The sequence below is a fragment of the Stenella coeruleoalba genome, assembly GCF_951394435.1.
Source record: "Stenella coeruleoalba genome assembly, contig: scaffold_50, whole genome shotgun sequence".
Taxonomy (NCBI): domain Eukaryota; kingdom Metazoa; phylum Chordata; class Mammalia; order Artiodactyla; family Delphinidae; genus Stenella; species Stenella coeruleoalba.
In genome coordinates, this window is record NW_027645987.1 from 1385223 (window position 1) to 1409045 (window position 23823).

At 43.9% G+C, this 23823-nt stretch overlaps 1 long non-coding RNA gene across 10 annotated transcripts in view; it reads right to left on the reverse strand.

Annotated features, from left to right (window-relative positions):
• Nucleotides 1–23823, reverse strand: part of LOC307181410 — a 1574020-nt gene that overhangs the window by 1218361 nt on the left and 331836 nt on the right. For 9 of the 10 annotated variants that reach the window (XR_013826708.1, XR_013826709.1, XR_013826710.1 and 6 more), the window contains one exon: nucleotides 1226–1311. This is a non-coding gene — a long non-coding RNA (uncharacterized lncRNA). The remainder of the gene's footprint in view (nucleotides 1–1225; nucleotides 1312–23823) is intronic. The other variant, XR_013826714.1, reaches the window with a different exon arrangement.

Here is a 23823-nt window from a genome sequence, read left to right on the forward strand (position 1 = left end):
CGCCTAAGAATGTACCTGACTAGTAAGTATCGTAAAACCTATGGATTGCTATGTCTCCAAAAGAGAATCAGGCCTGTGTACAGGGGCATAAACGCAGCAGTGATAGGATTGGAGAGGTTCGGTGAGCAAATGAAGACCCTTTGAAGTCATATTGCATGGTACCCATTACACGGGTCTCAACTCTCCAGGTTTAAGGTATTCTTCCTTCAGCTAAAACATGCATGTGGAACCCAAGTATGATCAACCATGTGAACGGGAGACGTGTTCAAATATGTCTCAGTTTTCCTCCCCTGGTACTCAGGTGCAACATTCCAGACGCTTTACTAACACTCTCCCCACTTGGAGAGTCAGCGCCTTTAACCTCCTGTTTGGCTCAGTTTGCAATTTCTGCGGAAGATGAACAGGAATAGCGAGAACCAATGAGAGGCTAGATGGAGGTGTCTGGAAGGGCAAATTTAACTCTCATTTCCCACCAGGAAGAGGGAATAACCAAAGGCTCAGTGTGCCGTGCCGGAACCAGATTAGGGCCTGAAGCCATCCTGTGGTGTTGCGGCCAGCTCAAAAGAAAGCGAGTTGAAGAAAGGAGCTCAGGGGCACTGTAATTCACAAACCTGCAGAGTTATAAATGACAGCTATCGTCCAAAAATAGACTGAAGTAAGGCTGCCAAGAGGACTTGAAAGCGGGGCAGAATTGCAGGAAACCGATTTCAGGAGGTAGACTGGAATTGCATTGAAAGCATAGGAAAAGAGGCAGAACGTCCACAATGATGCACTTGGCCAAAAAGGGCGTATGCGTTTTTTCCTGAATATATTCAGGAAAAAACGCATACGCCCTTTTTGGCCAACCAAGCAAGCTTGCAAAGGAAATCTGCACTACAATGAAGTCTCACTTCCCCCCGGTCAAAAGGGCCATCTGAAAAAAGTGTATAATCCAGAAAGGCAGGACAGGCCATGGAGAACTGGGAGCCTTGTTATGCTGATGGGCGGGATGTAAATTGCCAACAACCACTCGGGAGAAGTGTATGGTGTTTCCTGAAACATCTAAAAAACAAAGCAACAGAACCTAGGGCACTTCCACTTATGGTCCTATAGCTTAGGGAAATTAAAATCAAAAAGACACAGCCACCCCAAAGTTTGGGACGCCTCTGTTTACAAGAACCTCGTTTACAGTACAAGTTCAACATCGCAGAAAGTGAAAAATGGATAAAGAAGTTGTGGTATTTACTTAAAAAGCAATATCACTCAGCAATGAAATCTGTGTCATCAGGCCCTTAGCAGCACAATGAGTGGATTCAGGTATGATGATTCTAACTGAAATAAGTCACACAGAAAAAGAAACATCATAAGATATCACTAATACACGGAATGTAGACTTGGCTACACAGGAACTGAATTACAGAACAGAACAGGGTCTCAAATTTAGAAAACCAACTTATGCTTGCTTAAGGGGAAAGGTGAGTTGGGGTGCTGCATAAAACCAGAGATTGAAATGAGCACAGATAAAGTTCCTTAAGCCAAATATGGAATAGACAAGAGCTACTCCTTGCTCAACGAAATGGACTCAACACCGCATATTAAACGCCTAAGAATGTACCTGACTAGTAAGTATCTTAAAACCTATGGATTGCTATGTCTCCGAAAGAGAATCAAGCATGTGTACAGGGGCATAAACGCAGCAGTGATAGGTTTGGAGAGGTTCGGTCAGCAAATGAAGACCCTTTGAAGTCATATTGCATGGTACCCATTCCACGGGTTTCAACTACCCAGGTTTTAGGTATTCTTCCTTCAGCTAAAACATGCATGTGGAACCCAGAGTATGATCAACCATGTGATCGGGAGACGTGTTCAAATATGTCTCAGTTTTCCTCCCCTGGTACTCGGGTGCAACAATCCAGACGCTTTACTAACACTCTCCCGACTTGGAGAGTCAGTGTCTTTAACCTCCTGTTTGGCCCAGTTTGCAATTTCTGCGGAAGATGAACAGGAATAGCGAGAACCAATGAGAGACTAGCTGGAGGTGTCTGGACGGGCAAATTTAACTCTCATTTCCCACCAGGAAGAGGAATTAACCAAAGGCTCAGCGTGCCGTGCCGGAACCAGATTAGGGCCTGAAGCCATCCTGCGCTGTTGCGGCCAGCTCACAAGAAAGCGAGTTGAAGAAAGGAGCTCAGGGGCACTGTAATTCACAAACCTGCAGAGTTATAAATGACAGCTATCGTCCAAAAATAGACTGAAGTAAGGCTGCCAAGAGGACTTGAAAGCGGGGCAGAATTGCAGGAAACCGATTTCAGGAGGTAGACTGGAATTGCATTGAAAGCATAGGAAAAGAGGCAGAACGTCCACAATGATGCACTTGGCCAAAAAGGGCGTATGCGTTTTTTCCTGAATATATTCAGGAAAAAACGCATACGCCCTTTTTGGCCAACCAAGCAAGCTTGCAAAGGAAATCTGCACTACAATGAAGTCTCACTTCCCCCCGGTCAAAAGGGCCATCTGAAAAAAGTGTAAAATCCAGAAAGGCAACAGGCCATGGAGAACTGGGAGCCTTGTTATGCTGATGGGCGGGATGTAAATTGCCAACAGACACTCGGGAGAAGTGTATGGTGTTTCCTGAAACATCTAAAAAACAAAGCAACAGAGCCTAGGGCACTGCCACTTATGGTCCTATAGCTTAGGGAAATTAAAATCAAAAAGACACAGCCACCCCAAAGTTTGGGACGCCTCTGTTTACAAGAACCTCGTTTACAGTACAAGTTCAACATCGCAGAAAGTGAAAAATGGATAAAGAACTTGTGGTACTTACGTACAATGCAGTATCACTCAGCAATGAAATCTATGTCATCAGGCCCGTAGCAGAATAATGAGTAGATTCAGGTACGATGATTCTAACTGAAATAAGTCACACAGAAAAAGAAACATCATAAGATATCAGTAATACACGGAATGGAAACGTGGCTACACAGGAACTGAATTCCAAAACACAACAGGTTCTCAAATTTAGAAAACCAACTTATGCTTGCTTAAGGGGAAAGGTGAGTTGGGTTGCTGCATAAAACCAGAGATTGAAATGAGCACAGATAAAGTTCCTTAAGCCAAATATGGAATAGACAAGAGCTACTCCTTGCTCAACGAAATGGACTCAACACCGCATATTAAACGCCTAAGAATGTACCTGACTAGTAAGTATCTTAAAACCTATGGATTGCTATGTCTCCGAAAGAGAATCAAGCATGTGTACAGGGGCATAAACGCAGCAGTGATAGGATTGGAGAGGTTCGGTGAGCAAATGAAGACCCTTTGAAGTCATATTGCATGGTACCCATTACACGGGTCTCAACTGTCCAGGTTTAAGGTATTCTTCCTTCAGCTAAAACATGCATGTGGAACCCAAGTATGATCAACCATGTGAACGGGAGACGTGTTCAAATATGTCTCAGTTTTCCTCCCCTGGTACTCGGGTGCAACATTCCAGACCCTTTACTAACACTCTCCCCACTTGGAGAGTCAGCGCCTTTAACCTCCTGTTTGGCCCAGTTTGCAATTTCTGCGGAAGATGAACAGGAATAGCGAGAACCAATGAGAGACTAGCTGGAGGTGTCTGGACGGGCAAATTTAACTCTCATTTCCCACCAGGAAGAGGAAATAACCAAAGGCTCAGCGTGCCGTGCCGGAACCAAATTAGGGCCTGAAGCCATCCTGCGGTGTTGCGGCCAGGTCACAAGAAAGCGAGTTGAAGAAAGTAGCTCAGGGGCACTGTAATTCACAAACCTGCAGAGTTATAAATGACAGCTATCGTCCAAAAATAGACTGAAGTAAGGCTGCCAAGAGGACTTGAAAGCGGGTCAGAATTGCAGGAAACCGATTTCAGGAGGTAGACTGGAATTGCATTGAAAGCATAGGAAAAGAGGCAGAACGTCCACAATGATGCACTTGGCCAAAAAGGGCGTATGCGTTTTTTCCTGAATATATTCAGGAAAAAACGCATACGCCCTTTTTGGCCAACCAAGCAAGCTTGCAAAGGAAATCTGCACTACAATGAAGTCTCACTTCCCCCCGGTCAAAAGGGCCATCTGAAAAAAGTGTAAAATCCAGAAAGGCAGGACAGGCCATGGAGAACTGGGAGCCTTGTTATGCTGATGGGCGGGATGTAAATTGCCAACAACCACTCGGGAGAAGTGTATGGTGTTTCCTGAAACTTCTAAAAAACAAAGCAACAGAACCTAGGGCACTTCCACTTATGGTCCTATAGCTTAGGGAAATTAAAATCAAAAAGACACAGCCACCCCAAAGTTTGGAACGGCTCTGTTTACAAGAACCTCGTTTACAGTACAAGTTCAACATCGCAGAAAGTGAAAAATGGATAAAGAAGTTGTGGTATTTACTTACAAAGCAATATCACTCAGCAATGAAATCTGTGTCATCAGGCCCTTAGCAGCACAATGAGTGGATTCAGGTATGATGATTCTAACTGAAATAAGTCACACAGAAAAAGAAACATCATAAGATATCAGTAATACACGGAATGTAAACTTGGCTACACAGGAACTGAATTACAGAACAGAACAGGGTCTCAAATTTAGAAAACCAACTTATTCTTGCTTAAGGGGAAAGGTGAGTTGGGGTGCTGCATAAAACCAGAGATTGAAATGAGCACAGATAAAGTTCCTTAAGCCAAATATGGAATAGACAAGAGCTACTCCTTGCTCAACGAAATGGACTCAACACCCCATATTAAACGCCTAAGAATGTACCTGACTAGTAAGTATCTTAAAACCTATGGATTGCTATGTCTCCGAAAGAGAATCAAGCATGTGTACAGGGGCATAAACGCAGCAGTGATAGGATTGGAGAGGTTCGGTGAGCAAATGAAGACCCTTTGAAGTCATATTGCATGGTACCCATTCCACGGGTTTCAACTACCCAGGTTTTAGGTATTCTTCCTTCAGCTAAAACATGCATGTGGAACCTAGAGTATGATCAACCATGTGATCGGGAGACGTGTTCAAATATGTCTCAGTTTTTCTCCCCTGGTACTCGGGTGCAACAATCCAGACGCTTTACTAACACTCTCCCGACTTGGAGAGTCAGTGTCTTTAACCTCCTGTTTGGCCCAGTTTGCAATTTCTGCGGAAGATGAACAGGAATAGCGAGAACCAATGAGAGACTAGCTGGAGGTGTCTGGACGGGCAAATTTAACTCTCATTTCCCACCAGGAAGAGGAATTAACCAAAGGCTCAGCGTGCCGTGCCGGAACCAGATTAGGGCCTGAAGCCATCCTGCGCTGTTGCGGCCAGCTCACAAGAAAGCGAGTTGAAGAAAGGAGCTCAGGGGCACTGTAATTCACAAACCTGCAGAGTTATAAATGACAGCTATCGTCCAAAAATAGACTGAAGTAAGGCTGCCAAGAGGACTTGAAAGCGGGGCAGAATTGCAGGAAACCGATTTCAGGAGGTAGACTGGAATTGCATTGAAAGCATAGGAAAAGAGGCAGAACGTCCACAATGATGCACTTGGCCAAAAAGGGCGTATGCGTTTTTTCCTGAATATATTCAGGAAAAAACGCATACGCACTTTTTGGCCAACCAAGCAAGCTTGCAAAGGAAATCTGCACTACAATGAAGTCTCACTTCCCCCCGGTCAAAAGGGCCATCTGAAAAAAGTGTAAAATCCAGAAAGGCAACAGGCCATGGAGAACTGGGAGCCTTGTTATGCTGATGGGCGGGATGTAAATTGCCAACAGACACTCGGGAGAAGTGTATGGTGTTTCCTGAAACATCTAAAAAACAAAGCAACAGAGCCTAGGGCACTGCCACTTATGGTCCTATAGCTTAGGGAAATTAAAATCAAAAAGACACAGCCACCCCAAAGTTTGGGACGCCTCTGTTTACAAGAACCTCGTTTACAGTACAAGTTCAACATCGCAGAAAGTGAAAAATGGATAAAGAACTTGTGGTACTTACGTACAATGCAGTATCACTCAGCAATGAAATCTATGTCATCAGGCCCGTAGCAGAATAATGAGTAGATTCAGGTACGATGATTCTAACTGAAATAAGTCACACAGAAAAAGAAACATCATAAGATATCAGTAATACACGGAATGGAAACGTGGCTACACAGGAACTGAATTCCAAAACACAACAGGTTCTCAAATTTAGAAAACCAACTTATGCTTGCTTAAGGGGAAAGGTGAGTTGGGTTGCTGCATAAAACCAGAGATTGAAATGAGCACAGATAAAGTTCCTTAAGCCAAATATGGAATAGACAAGAGCTACTCCTTGCTCAACGAAATGGACTCAACACCGCATATTAAACGCCTAAGAATGTACCTGACTAGTAAGTATCTTAAAACCTATGGATTGCTATGTCTCCGAAAGAGAATCAAGCATGTGTACAGGGGCATAAACGCAGCAGTGATAGGATTGGAGAGGTTCGGTGAGCAAATGAAGACCCTTTGAAGTCATATTGCATGGTACCCATTACACGGGTCTCAACTGTCCAGGTTTAAGGTATTCTTCCTTCAGCTAAAACATGCATGTGGAACCCAAGTATGATCAACCATGTGAACGGGAGACGTGTTCAAATATGTCTCAGTTTTCCTCCCCTGGTACTCGGGTGCAACATTCCAGACCCTTTACTAACACTCTCCCCACTTGGAGAGTCAGCGCCTTTAACCTCCTGTTTGGCCCAGTTTGCAATTTCTGCGGAAGATGAACAGGAATAGCGAGAACCAATGAGAGACTAGCTGGAGGTGTCTGGACGGGCAAATTTAACTCTCATTTCCCACCAGGAAGAGGAAATAACCAAAGGCTCAGCGTGCCGTGCCGGAACCAAATTAGGGCCTGAAGCCATCCTGCGGTGTTGCGGCCAGGTCACAAGAAAGCGAGTTGAAGAAAGGAGCTCAGGGGCACTGTAATTCACAAACCTGCAGAGTTATAAATGACAGCTATCGTCCAAAAATAGACTGAAGTAAGGCTGCCAAGAGGACTTGAAAGCGGGGCAGAATTGCAGGAAACCGATTTCAGGAGGTAGACTGGAATTGCATTGAAAGCATAGGAAAAGAGGCAGAACGTCCACAATGATGCACTTGGCCAAAAAGGGCGTATGCGTTTTTTCCTGAATATATTCAGGAAAAAACGCATACGCCCTTTTTGGCCAACCAAGCAAGCTTGCAAAGGAAATCTGCACTACAATGAAGTCTCACTTCCCCCCGGTCAAAAGGGCCATCTGAAAAAAGTGTAAAATCCAGAAAGGCAGGACAGGCCATGGAGAACTGGGAGCCTTGTTATGCTGATGGGCGGGATGTAAATTGCCAACAACCACTCGGGAGAAGTGTATGGTGTTTCCTGAAACATCTAAAAAACAAAGCAACAGAACCTAGGGCACTTCCACTTATGGTCCTATAGCTTAGGGAAATTAAAATGAAAAAGACACAGCCACCCCAAAGTTTGGAACGGCTCTGTTTACAAGAACCTCGTTTACAGTACAAGTTCAACATCGCAGAAAGTGAAAAATGGATAAAGAAGTTGTGGTATTTACTTACAAAGCAATATCACTCAGCAATGAAATCTGTGTCATCAGGCCCTTAGCAGCACAATGAGTGGATTCAGGTATGATGATTCTAACTGAAATAAGTCACACAGAAAAAGAAACATCATAAGATATCAGTAATACACGGAATGTAAACTTGGCTACACAGGAACTGAATTACAGAACAGAACAGGGTCTCAAATTTAGAAAACCAACTTATTCTTGCTTAAGGGGAAAGGTGAGTTGGGGTGCTGCATAAAACCAGAGATTGAAATGAGCACAGATAAAGTTCCTTAAGCCAAATATGGAATAGACAAGAGCTACTCCTTGCTCAACGAAATGGACTCAACACCCCATATTAAACGCCTAAGAATGTACCTGACTAGTAAGTATCTTAAAACCTATGGATTGCTATGTCTCCGAAAGAGAATCAAGCATGTGTACAGGGGCATAAACGCAGCAGTGATAGGATTGGAGAGGTTCGGTGAGCAAATGAAGACCCTTTGAAGTCATATTGCATGGTACCCATTCCACGGGTTTCAACTACCCACGTTTAAGGTATTCTTCCTTCAGCTAAAACATGCATGTGGAACCTAGAGTATGATCAACCATGTGATCGGGAGACGTGTTCAAATATGTCTCAGTTTTCCTCCCCTGGTACTCGGGTGCAACATTCCAGACGCTTTACTAACACTCTCCCCACTTGGAGAGTCAGTCCGTTTAACCTCCTGTTTGGCCCAGTTTGCAATTTCTGCGGAAGATGAACAGGAATAGCGAGAACCAATGAGAGGCTAGCTGGAGGTGTCTGGACGGGCAAATTTAACTCTCATTTCCCACCAGGAAGACGAATTAACCAAAGGCTCAGCATGCCGGGCCGGAACCAGATTAGGGCCTGAAGCCATCCTGCGGTGTTGCGGCCAGGTCACAAGAAAGCGAGTTGAAGAAAGGAGCTCAGGGGCACTGTAATTCACAAACCTGCAGAGTTATAAATGACAGCTATCGTCCAAAAATAGACTGAAGTAAGGCTGCCAAGAGGACTTGAATGCGGGTCAGAATTGCAGGAAACCGATTTCAGGAGGTAGACTGGAATTGCATTGAAAGCATAGGAAAAGAGGCAGAACGTCCACAATGATGCACTTGGCCAAAAAGGGCGTATGCGTTTTTTCCTGAATATATTCAGGAAAAAACGCATACGCCCTTTTTGGCCAACCAAGCAAGCTTGCAAAGGAAATCTGCACTACAATGAAGTCTCACTTCCCCCCGGTCAAAAGGGCCATCTGAAAAAAGTGTAAAATCCAGAAAGGCAGGACAGGCCATGGAGAACTGGGAGCCTTGTTATGCTGATGGGCGGGATGTAAATTGCCAACAACCACTCAGGAGAAGTGTATGGTGTTTCCTGAAACATCTAAAAAACAAAGCAACAGAACCTAGGGCACTTCCACTTATGGTCCTATAGCTTAGGGAAATTAAAATCAAAAAGACACAGCCACCCCAAAGTTTGGAACGGCTCTGTTTACAAGAACCTCGTTTACACTACAAGTTCAACATCGCAGAAAGTGAAAAATGGATAAAGAAGTTGTGGTATTTACTTACAAAGCAATATCACTCAGCAATGAAATCTGTGTCATCAGGCCCTTAGCAGCACCATGAGTGGATTCAGGTATGATGATTCTAACTGAAATAAGTCACACAGAAAAAGAAACATCATAAGATATCAGTAATACACGGAATGTAAACTTGGCTACACAGGAACTGAATTACAGAACAGAACAGGGTCTCAAATTTAGAAAACCAACTTATGCTTGCTTAAGGGGAAAGGTGAGTTGGGGTGCTGCATAAAACCAGAGATTGAAATGAGCACAGATAAAGTTCCTTAAGCCAAATATGGAATAGACAAGAGCTACTCCTTGCTCAACGAAATGGACTCAACACCGCATATTAAATGCGTAAGAATGTACCTGACTAGTAAGTATCTTAAAACCTATGGATTGCTATGTCTCTGAAAGAGAATCAAGCATGTGTACAGGGGCATAAACGCAGCAGTGATAGGATTGGAGAGGTTCGGTGAGCAAATGAAGACCCTTTGAAATCATATTGCATGGTACCCATTCCACGGGTTTCAAATACCCAGGTTTTAGGTATTCTTCCTTCAGCTAAAACATGCATGTGGAACCCAGAGTATGATCAACCATGTGATCGGGAGACGTGTTCAAATATGTCTCAGTTTTCGTACCCTGGTACTCGGGTGCAACATTCCAGATGCTTTACTAACACTCTCCCGACTTGGAGAGTCAGTGTCTTTAACCTCCTGTTTGGCCCAGTTTGCAATTTCTGCGGAAGATGAACAGGAATAGCGAGAACCAATGAGAGACTAGCTGGAGGTGTCTGGACGGGCAAATTTAACTCTCATTTCCCACCAGGAAGAGGAAATAACCAAAGGCTCAGCGTGCCGTGCCGGAACCAGATTAGGGCCTGAAGCCATCCTGCGCTGTTGCGGCCAGCTCACAAGAAAGCGAGTTGAAGAAAGGAGCTCAGGGGCACTGTAATTCACAAACCTGCAGAGTTATAAATGACAGCTATCGTCCAAAAATAGACTGAAGTAAGGCTGCCAAGAGGACTTGAAAGCGGGGCAGAATTGCAGGAAACCGATTTCAGGAGGTAGACTGGAATTGCATTGAAAGCATAGGAAAAGAGGCAGAACGTCCACAATGATGCACTTGGCCAAAAAGGGCGTATGCGTTTTTTCCTGAATATATTCAGGAAAAAACGCATACGCCCTTTTTGGCCAACCAAGCAAGCTTGCAAAGGAAATCTGCACTACAATGAAGTCTCACTTCCCCCCGGTCAAAAGGGCCATCTGAAAAAAGTGTAAAATCCAGAAAGGCAACAGGCCATGGAGAACTGGGAGCCTTGTTATGCTGATGGGCGGGATGTGAATTGCCAACAGACACTCGGGAGAAGTGTATGGTGTTTCCTGAAACATCTAAAAAACAAAGCAACAGAGCCTAGGGCACTTCCACTTATGGTCCTATAGCTTAGGGAAATTAAAATCAAAAAGACACAGCCACCCCAAAGTTTGGGACGCCTCTGTTTACAAGAACCTCGTTTACAGTACAAGTTTAACATCGCAGAAAGTGAAAAATGGATAAAGAACTTGTGGTACTTACGTACAATGCAGTATCACTCAGCAATGAAATCTATGTCATCAGGGCCGTAGCAGCATAATGAGTAGATTCAGGTACGATGATTCTAACTGAAATAAGTCACACAGAAAAAGAAACATCATAAGATATCAGTAATACACGGAATGTAAACGTGGCTACACAGGAACTGAATTCCACAACAGAACAGGTTCTCAAATTTAGAAAACCAACTTATGCTTGCTTAAGGGGAAAGGTGAGTTGGGGTGCTGCATAAAACCAGAGATTGAAATGAGCACAGATAAAGTTCCTTAAGCCAAATATGGAATAGACAAGAGCTACTCCTTGCTCAACGAAATGGACTCAACACCGCATATTAAACGCCTAAGAATGTACCTGACTAGTAAGTATCTTAAAACCTATGGATTGCTATGTCTCCGAAAGAGAATCAAGCATGTGTACAGGGGCATAAACGCAGCAGTGATAGGATTGGAGAGGTTCGGTGAGCAAATGAAGACCCTTTGAAGTCATATTGCATGGTACCCATTACACGGGTCTCAACTCTCCAGGTTTAAGGTATTCTTCCTTCAGCTAAAACATGCATGTGGAACCCAAGTATGATCAACCATGTGAACGGGAGACGTGTTCAAATATGTCTCAGTTTTCCTCCCCTGGTACTCGGGTGCAACATTCCAGACCCTTTACTAACACTCTCCCCACTTGGAGAGTCAGCGCCTTTAACCTCCTGTTTGGCCCAGTTTGCAATTTCTGCGGAAGATGAACAGGAATAGCGAGAACCAATGAGAGACTAGCTGGAGGTGTCTGGACGGGCAAATTTAACTCTCATTTCCCACCAGGAAGAGGAAATAACCAAAGGCTCAGCGTGCCGTGCTGGAACCAAATTAGGTCCTGAAGCCATCCTGCGGTGTTGCGGCCAGGTCACAAGAAAGCGAGTTGAAGAAAGGAGCTCAGGGGCACTGTAATTCACAAACCTGCAGAGTTATAAATGACAGCTATCGTCCAAAAATAGACTGAAGTAAGGCTGCCAAGAGGACTTGAAAGCGGGTCAGAATTGCAGGAAACCGATTTCAGGAGGTAGACTGGAATTGCATTGAAAGCATAGGAAAAGAGGCAGAACGTCCACAATGATGCACTTGGCCAAAAAGGGCGTATGCGTTTTTTCCTGAATATATTCAGGAAAAAACGCATACGCCCTTTTTGGCCAACCAAGCAAGCTTGCAAAGGAAATCTGCACTACAATGAAGTCTCACTTCCCCCCGGTCAAAAGGGCCATCTGAAAAAAGTGTAAAATCCAGAAAGGCAGGACAGGCCATGGAGAACTGGGAGCCTTGTTATGCTGATGGGCGGGATGTAAATTGCCAACAACCACTCGGGAGAAGTGTATGGTGTTTCCTGAAACATCTAAAAAACAAAGCAACAGAACCTAGGGCACTTCCACTTATGGTCCTATAGCTTAGGGAAATTAAAATCAAAAAGACACAGCCACCCCAAAGTTTGGAACGGCTCTGTTTACAAGAACCTCGTTTACAGTACAAGTTCAACATCGCAGAAAGTGAAAAATGGATAAAGAAGTTGTGGTATTTACTTACAAAGCAATATCACTCAGCAATGAAATCTGTGTCATCAGGCCCTTAGCAGCACAATGAGTGGATTCAGGTATGATGATTCTAACTAAAATAAGTCACACAGAAAAAGAAACATCATAAGATATCAGTAATACACGGAATGTAAACTTGGCTACACAGGAACTGAATTACAGAACAGAACAGGGTCTCAAATTTAGAAAACCAACTTATTCTTGCTTAAGGGGAAAGGTGAGTTGGGGTGCTGCATAAAACCAGAGATTGAAATGAGCACAGATAAAGTTCCTTAAGCCAAATATGGAATAGACAAGAGCTACTCCTTGCTCAACGAAATGGACTCAACACCCCATATTAAACGCCTAAGAATGTACCTGACTAGTAAGTATCTTAAAACCTATGGATTGCTATGTCTCCGAAAGAGAATCAAGCATGTGTACAGGGGCATAAACGCAGCAGTGATAGGATTGGAGAGGTTCGGTGAGCAAATGAAGACCCTTTGAAGTCATATTGCATGGTACCCATTCCACGGGTTTCAACTACCCAGGTTTAAGGTATTCTTCCTTCAGCTAAAACATGCATGTGGAACCTAGAGTATGATCAACCATGTGATCGGGAGACGTGTTCAAATATGTCTCAGTTTTCCTCCCCTGGTACTCGGGTGCAACATTCCAGACGCTTTACTAACACTCTCCCCACTTGGAGAGTCAGTCCGTTTAACCTCCTGTTTGGCCCAGTTTGCAATTTCTGCGGAAGATGAACAGGAATAGCGAGAACCAATGAGAGACTAGCTGGAGGTGTCTGGACGGGCAAATTTAACTCTCATTTCCCACCAGGAAGAGGAATTAACCAAAGGCTCAGCGTGCCGTGCCGGAACCAGATTAGGGCCTGAAGCCATCCTGCGGTGTTGCGGCCAGGTCACAAGAAAGCGAGTTGAAGAAAGGAGCTCAGGGGCACTGTAATTCACAAACCTGCAGAGTTATAAATGACAGCTATCGTCCAAAAATAGACTGAAGTAAGGCTGCCAAGAGGACTTGAAAGCGGGGCAGAATTGCAGGAAACCGATTTCAGGAGGTAGACTGGAATTGCATTGAAAGCATAGGAAAAGAGGCAGAACGTCCACAATGATGCACTTGGCCAAAAAGGGCGTATGCGTTTTTTCCTGAATATATTCAGGAAAAAACGCATACGCCCTTTTTGGCCAACCAAGCAAGCTTGCAAAGGAAATCTGCACTACAATGAAGTCTCACATCCCCCCGGTCAAAAGGGCCATCTGAAAAAAGTGTAAAATCCAGAAAGGCAGGACAGGCCATGGAGAACTGGGAGCCTTGTTATGCTGATGGGCGGGATGTAAATTGCCAACAGACACTCCGGAGAAGTGTATGGTGTTTCCTGAAACATCTAAAAAACAAAGCAACAGAGCCTAGGGCACTGCCACTTATGGTCCTATAGCTTAGGGAAATTAAAATCAAAAAGACACAGCCACCCCAAAGTTTGGAACGGCTCTGTTTACAAGAACCTCGTTTACAGTACAAGTTCAACATCGCAGAAAGTGAAAAATGGATAAAGAAGTTGTGGTATTCACTTACAAAGCAATATCACTCAGCAATGAAATCTATGTCATCAGGCCCTTAGCAGCACAATGAGTGGATTCAGGTATGATGATTCTAACTGAAATAAGTCACACAGAAAAAGAAACATCATAAGATATCAGTAATACACGGAATGGAAACTTGGCTACACAGGAACTGAATTACAGAACAGAACAGTGTCTCAAATTTAGAAAAACAACTTATGCTTGCTTAAGGGTAAAAGTCAGTTGGGGTGCTGCATAAAACCAGAGATTGAAATGAGCACAGATAAAGTTCCTTAAGCCAAATATGGAATAGACAAGAGCTACTCCTTGCTCAACGAAATGGACTCAACACCGCATATTAAACGCCTAAGAATGTACCTGACTTGTAAGTATCTTAAAACCTATGGATTGCTATGTCTCCGAAAGAGAATCAAGCATGTGTACAGGGGCATAAACGCAGCAGTGATAGGATTGGAGAGGTTCGGTGAGCAAATGAAGACCCTTTGAAGTCATATTGCATGGTACCCATTCTACGGGTTTCAACTACCCAGGTTTTAGGTATTCTTCCTTCAGCTAAAACATGCATGTGGAACCTAGAGTATGATCAACCATGTGATCGGGAGACGTGTTCAAATATGTCTCAGTTTTCCTCCCCTGGTACTCGGGTGCAACATTCCAGACGCTTTACTAACACTCTCCCCACTTGGAGAGTCAGTGTCTTTAACCTCCTGTTTGGCCCAGTTTGCAATTTCTGCGGAAGATGAACAGGAATAGCGAGAACCAATGAGAGACTAGCTGGAGGTGTCTGGACGGGCAAATTTAACTGTCATTTCCCACCGGGAAGTGGAATTAACCAAAGGCTCAGCGTGCCGTGCCGGAACCAGATTAGGGCCTGAAGCCATCCTGCGGTGTTGCGGCCAGCTCACAAGAAAGCGAGTTGAAGAAAGGAGCTCAGGGGCACTGTAATTCACAAACCTGCAGAGTTATAAATGACAGCTATCGTCCAAAAATAGACTGAAGTAAGGCTGCCAAGAGGACTTGAAAGCGGGGCAGAATTGCAGGAAACCGATTTCAGGAGGTAGACTGGAATTGCATTGAAAGCATAGGAAAAGAGGCAGAACGTCCACAATGATGCACTTGGCCAAAAAGGGCGTATGCGTTTTTTCCTGAATATATTCAGGAAAAAACGCATACGCCCTTTTTGGCCAACCAAGCAAGCTTGCAAAGGAAATCTGCACTACAATGAAGTCTCACTTCCCCCCGGTCAAAAGGGCCATCTGAAAAAAGTGTAAAATCCAGAAAGGCAACAGGCCATGGAGAACTGGGAGCCTTGTTATGCTGATGGGCGGGATGTAAATTGCCAACAGACACTCGGGAGAAGTGTATGGTGTTTCCTGAAACATCTAAAAAACAAAGCAAAAGAGCCTAGGGCACTTCCACATATGGTCCTATAGCTTAGGGAAATTAAAATCAAAAAGACACAGCCACCCCAAAGTTTGGAACGGCTCTGTTTACAAGAACCTCGTTTACAGTACAAGTTCAACATCGCAGAAAGTGAAAAATGGATAAACAACTTGTGGTACTTACGTACAATGCAGTATCACTCAGCAATGAAATCTATGTCATCAGGGCCGTAGCAGCATAATGAGTAGATTCAGGTATGATGATTCTAACTGAAATAAGTCACACAGAAAAAGAAACATCATAAGATATCACTAATACACGGAATGTAAACTTGGCTACACAGGAACTGAATTCCAAAACAGAACAGGTTCTCAAATTTAGAAAACCAACTTATGCTTGCTTAAGGGGAAAGGTGAGTTGGGGTGCTGCATAAAACCAGAGATTGAAATGAGCACAGATAAAGTTCCTTAAGCCAAATATGGAATAGACAAGAGCTACTCCTTGCTCAACGAAATGGACTCAACACCGCATATTAAACGCCTAAGAATGTACCTGACTAGTAAGTATCTTAAAACCTATGGATTGCTATGTCTCCGAAAGAGAATCAAGCATGTGTACAGGGGCATAAACGCAGCAGTGATAGGATTGGAGAGGTTCGGTGAGCAAATGAAGACCCTTTGAAGTCATATTGCATGGTACCCATTCCACGGGTTTCAACTACCCAGGTTTTAGGTATTCTTCCTTCAGCTAAAACATGCATGTGTAACCCAGAGTATGATCAACCATGTGATCGGGAAACGTGTTCAAATATGTCTCAGTTTTCGTACCCTGGTACTCGGGTGCAACATTCCAGACGCTTTCCTAACACTCTCCCGACTTGGAGGGTCAGTGTCTTTAACCTCCTGATTGGCCCAGTTTGCAATTTCTGCGGAAGATGAACAGGAATAGCGAGAACCAATGAGAGACTAGCTGGAGGTGTCTGGACGGGCAAATTTAACTCTCATTTCCCACCAGGAAGAGGAATTAACCAAAGGCTCAGCGTGCCGTGCCGGAACCAGATTAGGGCCTGAAGCCATCCTGCGGTGTTGCGGCCAGCTCAAAAGAAAGCGAGTTGAAGAAAGGAGCTCAGGGGCACTGTAATTCACAAACCTGCAGAGTTATAAATGACAGCTATCGTCCAAAAATAGACTGAAGTAAGGCTGCCAAGAGGACTTGAAAGCGGGGCAGAATTGCAGGAAACCGATTTCAGGAGGTAGACTGGAATTGCATTGAAAGCATAGGAAAAGAGGCAGAACGTCCACAATGATGCACTTGGCCAAAAAGGGCGTATGCGTTTTTTCCTGAATATATTCAGGAAAAAACGCATACGCCCTTTTTGGCCAACCAAGCAAGCTTGCAAAGGAAATCTGCACTACAATGAAGTCTCACTTCCCCCCGGTCAAAAGGGCCATCTGAAAAAAGTGTAAAATCCAGAAAGGCAGGACAGGCCATGGAGAACTGGGAGCCTTGATATGCTGATGGGCGGGATGTAAATTGCCAACAGACACTCCGGAGAAGTGTATGGTGTTTCCTGAAACATCTAAAAAACAAAGCAACAGAGCCTAGGGCACTGCCACTTATGGTCCTATAGCTTAGGGAAATTAAAATAAAAAAGACACAGCCACCCCAAAGTTTGGGACGCCTCTGTTTACAAGAACCTCGTTTACCGTACAAGTTCAATATCACAGAAAGTGAAAAATGGATAAAGAACTTGTGGTACTTACGTACAATGCAGTATCACTCAGCAATGAAATCTATGTCATCAGGCCCGTAGCAGCATAATGAGTGGATTCAGGTACGATGATTCTAACTGAAATAAGTCACACAGAAAAAGAAACATCATAAGATATCACTAATACACAGAATGTAAACTTGGCTACACAGGAACTGAATTACAGAACAGAACAGTGTCTCAAATTTAGAAAAACAACTTATGCTTGCTTAAGGGTAAAGGTGAGTTGGGGTGCTGCATAAAACCAGAGATTGAAATGAGCACAGATAAAGTTCCTTAAGCCAAATATGGAATAGACAAGAGCTACTCCTTGCTCAACGAAATGGACTCAACACCGCATATTAAATGCCTAAGAATGTACCTGATTTGTAAGTATCTTAAAACCTATGGATTGCTATGTCTCCAAAAGAGAATCAAGCATGTGTACAGGTTCATAAATGCAGCAGTGGTAGGATTGGAGAGGTTCGGTGAGCAAATGAAGACCCTTTGAAGTCATATTGCATGGTACCCATTCCACGGGTTTGAACTACCCAGGTTTAAGGTATTCTTCCTTCAGCTAAAACATGCATGTGGAACCTAGAGTATGATCAACCATGTGATCGGGAGACGTGTTCAAATATGTCTCAGTTTTCGTACCCTGGTACTCGGGTGCAACATTCCAGACGCTTTACTAACACTCTCCCCACTTGGAGAGTCAGTCCCTTTAACCTCCTGTTTGGCCCAGTTTGCAATTTCTGCGGAAGATGAACAGGAATAGCGAGAACCAATGGAGACTAGCTGGAGGTGTCTGGACAGGCAAATTTAACTCTCATTTCCTACCAGGAAGAGGAATTAACCAAAGGCTCAGCGTGCCATGCCAGAACCAGATTACGGCCTGAAGCCATCCTGCGGTGTTGCGGCCAGCTCAAAAGAAGGCGAGTTGAAGAAACGAGCTCAGGGGCACTGTAATTCACAAACCTGCAGAGTTATAAATGACAGCTATCGTCCAAAAATAGACTGAAGTAAGGCTGCCAAGAGGACTTGAAAGCGGGGCAGAATTGCAGGAAACCGATTTCAGGAGGTAGACTGGAATTGCATTGAAAGCATAGGAAAAGAGGCAGAACGTCCACAATGATGCACTTGGCCAAAAAGGGCGTATGCGTTTTTTCCTGAATATATTCAGGAAAAAACGCATACGCCCTTTTTGGCCAACCAAGCAAGCTTGCAAAGGAAATCTGCACTACAATGAAGTCTCACTTCCCCCCGGTCAAAAGGGCCATCTGAAAAAAGTGTAAAATCCAGAAAGGCAGGACAGGCCATGGAGAACTGGGAGCCTTGTTATGCTGATGGGCGGGATGTAAATTGCCAACAACCACTCGGGAGAAGTGTATGGTGTTTCCTGAAACATCTAAAAAACAAAGCAACAGAACCTAGGGCACTTCCACTTATGGTCCTATAGCTTAGGGAAATTAAAATCAAAAAGACACAGCCACCCCAAAGTTTGGAACGGCTCTGTTTACAAGAACCTCGTTTACAGTACAAGTTCAACATCGCAGAAAGTGAAAAATGGATAAAGAAGTTGTGGTATTCACTTACAAAGCAATATCACTCAGCAATGAAATCTATGTCATCAGGCCCTTAGCAGCACAATGAGTGGATTCAGGTATGATGATTCTAACTGAAATAAGTCACACAGAAAAAGAAACATCATAAGATATCAGTAATACACGGAATGGAAACTTGGCTACACAGGAACTGAATTACAGAACAGAACAGTGTCTCAAATTTAGAAAAACAACTTATGCTTGCTTAAGGGTAAAGGTGAGTTGGGGTGCAGCATAAAACCAGAGATTGAAATGAGCACAGATAAAGTTCCTTAAGCCAAATATGGAATAGACAAGAGCTACTCCTTGCTCAACGAAATGGACTCAACACCGCATATTAAACGCCTAAGAATGTACCTGACTTGTAAGTATCTTAAAACCTATGGATTGCTATGTCTCCGAAAGAGAATCAAGCATGTGTACAGGGGCATAAACGCAGCAGTGATAGGATTGGAGAGGTTCGGTGAGCAAATGAAGACCCTTTGAAGTCATATTGCATGGTACCCATTCCAAGGGTTTCAACTACCCAGGTTTCAGGTATTCTTCCTTAAGCTAAAACATGCATGTGGAACCCAAGTATGATCAACCATGTGAACGGGAGACGTGTTCAAATATGTCTCAGTTTTCCTCCCCTGGTACTCGGGTGCAACATTCCAGACGCTTTAGTAACACTCTCCCGACTTGGAGAGTCAGCGCCTTTAACCTCCTGTTTGGCCCAGTTTGCAATTTCTGCGGAAGATGAAAAGGAATAGCGAGAACCAATGAGAGACTAGCTGGAGGTGTCTGGACGGGCAAATTTAACTCTCATTTCCCACCAGGAAGAGGAAATAACCAAAGGCTCAGCGTGCCGTGCCGGAACCAGATTAGGGCCTGAAGCCATCCTGCGGTGTTGCGGCCAGCTCACAAGAAAGCCAGTTGAAGAAAGGAGCTCAGGGGCACTGTAATTCACAAACCTGCAGAGTTATAAATGACAGCTATCGTCCAAAAATAGACTGAAGTAAGGCTGCCAAGAGGACTTGAAAGCGGGGCAGAATTGCAGGAAACCGATTTCAGGAGGTAGACTGGAATTGCATTGAAAGCATAGGAAAAGAGGCAGAACGTCCACAATGATGCACTTGGCCAAAAAGGGCGTATGCGTTTTTTCCTGAATATATTCAGGAAAAAACGCATACGCCCTTTTTGGCCAACCAAGCAAGCTTGCAAAGGAAATCTGCACTACAATGAAGTCTCACTTCCCCCCGGTCAAAAGGGCCATCTGAAAAAAGTGTAAAATCCAGAAAGGCAGGACAGGCCATGGAGAACTGGGAGCCTTGTTATGCTGATGGGCGGGATGTAAATTGCCAACAACCACTCGGGAGAAGTGTATGGTGTTTCCTGAAACATCTAAAAAACAAAGCAACAGAGCCTAGGGCACTTCCACTTATGGTCCTATAGCTTAGGGAAATTAAAATCAAAAAGACACAGCCACCCCAAAGTTTGGAACGGCTCTGTTTACAAGAACCTCGTTTACAGTACAAGTTCAACATCGCAGAAAGTGAAAAATGGATAAACAACTTGTGGTACTTACGTACAATGCAGTATCACTCAGCAATGAAATCTATGTCATCAGGGCCGTAGCAGCATAATGAGTGGATTCAGGTATGATGATTCTAACTGAAATAAGTCACACAGAAAAAGAAACATCATAAGATATCACTAATACACGGAATGTAAACTTGGCTACACAGGAACTGAATTACAGAACAGAACAGGATCTCAAATTTAGAAAACCAACTTATGCTTGCTTAAGGGGAAAGGTGAGTTGGGGTGCTGCATAAAACCAGAGATTGAAATGAGCACAGATAAAGTTCCTTAAGCCAAATATGGAATAGACAAGAGCTACTCCTTGCTCAACGAAATGGACTCAACACCGCATATTAAACGCCTAAGAATGTACCTGACTAGTAAGTATCTTAAAACCTATGGATTGCTATGTCTCCGAAAGAGAATCAAGCTTGTGTACAGGGGCATAAACGCAGCAGTGATAGGATTGGAGAGGTTCGGTGAGCAAATGAAGACCCTTTGAAGTCATATTGCATGGTACCCATTCCACGGGTTTCAACTACCCAGGTTTTAGGTATTCTTCCTTCAGCTAAAACATGCATGTGGAACCCAGAGTATGATCAACCATGTGATCGGGAAACGTGTTCAAATATGTCTCAGTTTTCGTACCCTGGTACTCGGGTGCAACATTCCAGACGCTTTACTAACACTCTCCCGACTTGGAGGGTCAGTGTCTTTAACCTCCTGATTGGCCCAGTTTGCAATTTCTGCGGAAGATGAACAGGAATAGCGAGAACCAATGAGAGACTAGCTGGAGGTGTCTGGACGGGCAAATTTAACTCTCATTTCCCACCAGGAAGAGGAATTAACCAAAGGCTCAGCGTGCCGTGCCGGAACCAGATTAGGGCCTGAAGCCATCCTGCGGTGTTGCGGCCAGCTCACAAGAAAGCGAGTTGAAGAAAGGAGCTCAGGGGCACTGTAATTCACAAACCTGCAGAGTTATAAATGACAGCTATCGTCCAAAAATAGACTGAAGTAAGGCTGCCAAGAGGACTTGAAAGCGGGGCAGAATTGCAGGAAACCGATTTCAGGAGGTAGACTGGAATTGCATTGAAAGCATAGGAAAAGAGGCAGAACGTCCACAATGATGCACTTGGCCAAAAAGGGCGTATGCGTTTTTTCCTGAATATATTCAGGAAAAAACGCATACGCCCTTTTTGGCCAACCAAGCAAGCTTGCAAAGGAAATCTGCACTACAATGAAGTCTCACTTCCCCCCGGTCAAAAGGGCCATCTGAAAAAAGTGTAAAATCCAGAAAGGCAGGACAGGCCATGGAGAACTGGGAGCCTTGTTATGCTGATGGGCGGGATGTAAATTGCCAACAACCACTCGGGAGAAGTGTATGGTGTTTCCTGAAACATCTAAAAAACAAAGCAACAGAACCTAGGGCACTTCCACTTATGGTCCTATAGCTTAGGGAAATTAAAATCAAAAAGACACAGCCACCCCAAAGTTTGGAACGGCTCTGTTTACAAGAACCTCGTTTACAGTACAAGTTCAACATCGCAGAAAGTGAAAAATGGATAAACAACTTGTGGTACTTACGTACAATGCAGTATCACTCAGCAATGAAATCTATGTCATCAGGGCCGTAGCAGCATAATGAGTGGATTCAGGTATGATGATTCTAACTGAAATAAGTCACACAGAAAAAGAAACATCATAAGATATCACTAATACACGGAATGTAAACTTGGCTACACAGGAACTGAATTCCAAAACAGAACAGGGTCTCAAATTTAGAAAACCAACTTATGCTTGCTTAAGGGGAAAGGTGAGTTGGGGTGCTGCATAAAACCAGAGATTGAAATGAGCACAGATAAAGTTCCTTAAGCCAAATATGGAATAGACAAGAGCTACTCCTTGCTCAACGAAATGGACTCAACACCGCATATTAAACGCCTAAGAATGTACCTGACTAGTAAGTATCTTAAAACCTATGGATTGCTATGTCTCCGAAAGAGAATCAAGCTTGTGTACAGGGGCATAAACGCAGCAGTGATAGGATTGGAGAGGTTCGGTGAGCAAATGAAGACCCTTTGAAGTCATATTGCATGGTACCCATTCCACGGGTTTCAACTACCCAGGTTTTAGGTATTCTTCCTTCAGCTAAAACATGCATGTGGAACCCAGAGTATGATCAACCATGTGATCGGGAAACGTGTTCAAATATGTCTCAGTTTTCGTACCCTGGTACTCGGGTGCAACATTCCAGACGCTTTACTAACACTCTCCCGACTTGGAGGGTCAGTGTCTTTAACCTCCTGATTGGCCCAGTTTGCAATTTCTGCGGAAGATGAACAGGAATAGCGAGAACCAATGAGAGACTAGCTGGAGGTGTCTGGACGGGCAAATTTAACTCTCATTTCCCACCAGGAAGAGGAATTAACCAAAGGCTCAGCGTGCCGTGCCGGAACCAGATTAGGGCCTGAAGCCATCCTGCGGTGTTGCGGCCAGCTCACAAGAAAGCGAGTTGAAGAAAGGAGCTCAGGGGCACTGTAATTCACAAACCTGCAGAGTTATAAATGACAGCTATCGTCCAAAAATAGACTGAAGTAAGGCTGCCAAGAGGACTTGAAAGCGGGGCAGAATTGCAGGAAACCGATTTCAGGAGGTAGACTGGAATTGCATTGAAAGCATAGGAAAAGAGGCAGAACGTCCACAATGATGCACTTGGCCGAAAAGGGCGTATGCGTTTTTTCCTGAATATATTCAGGAAAAAACGCATACGCCCTTTTTGGCCAACCAAGCAAGCTTGCAAAGGAAATCTGCACTACAATGAAGTCTCACTTCCCCCCGGTCAAAAGGGCCATCTGAAAAAAGTGTAAAATCCAGAAAGGCAGGACAGGCCATGGAGAACTGGGAGCCTTGTTATGCTGATGGGCGGGATGTAAATTGCCAACAACCACTCGGGAGAAGTGTATGGTGTTTCCTGAAACATCTAAAAAACAAAGCAACAGAACCTAGGGCACTTCCACTTATGGTCCTATAGCTTAGGGAAATTAAAATCAAAAAGACACAGCCACCCCAAAGTTTGGAACGGCTCTGTTTACAAGAACCTCGTTTACAGTACAAGTTCAACATCGCAGAAAGTGAAAAATGGATAAAGAAGTTGTGGTATTTACTTACAAAGCAATATCACTCAGCAATGAAATCTATGTCATCAGGCCCTTAGCAGCACAATGAGTGGATTCAGGTATGATGATTCTAACTGAAGTAAGTCACACAGAAAAAGAAACATCATAAGATATCAGTAATACACGGAATGTAAACTTGGCTACACAGGAACTGAATTACAGAACAGAACAGGGTCTCAAATTTAGAAAACCAACTTATGCTTGCTTAAGGGTAAAGGTGAGTTGGGGTGCTGCATAAAACCAGAGATTGAAATGAGCACAGATAAAGTTCCTTAAGTCAAATATGGAATAGACAAGAGCTACTCCTTGCTCAACGAAATGGACTCAACACCCCATATTAAACGCCTAAGAATGTACCTGACTAGTAAGTATCTTAAAACCTATGGATTGCTATGTCTCCAAAAGAGAATCAAGCGTGTGTACAGGGGCATAAACGCAGCAGTGATAGGATTGGAGAGGTTCGGTGAGCAAATGAAGAC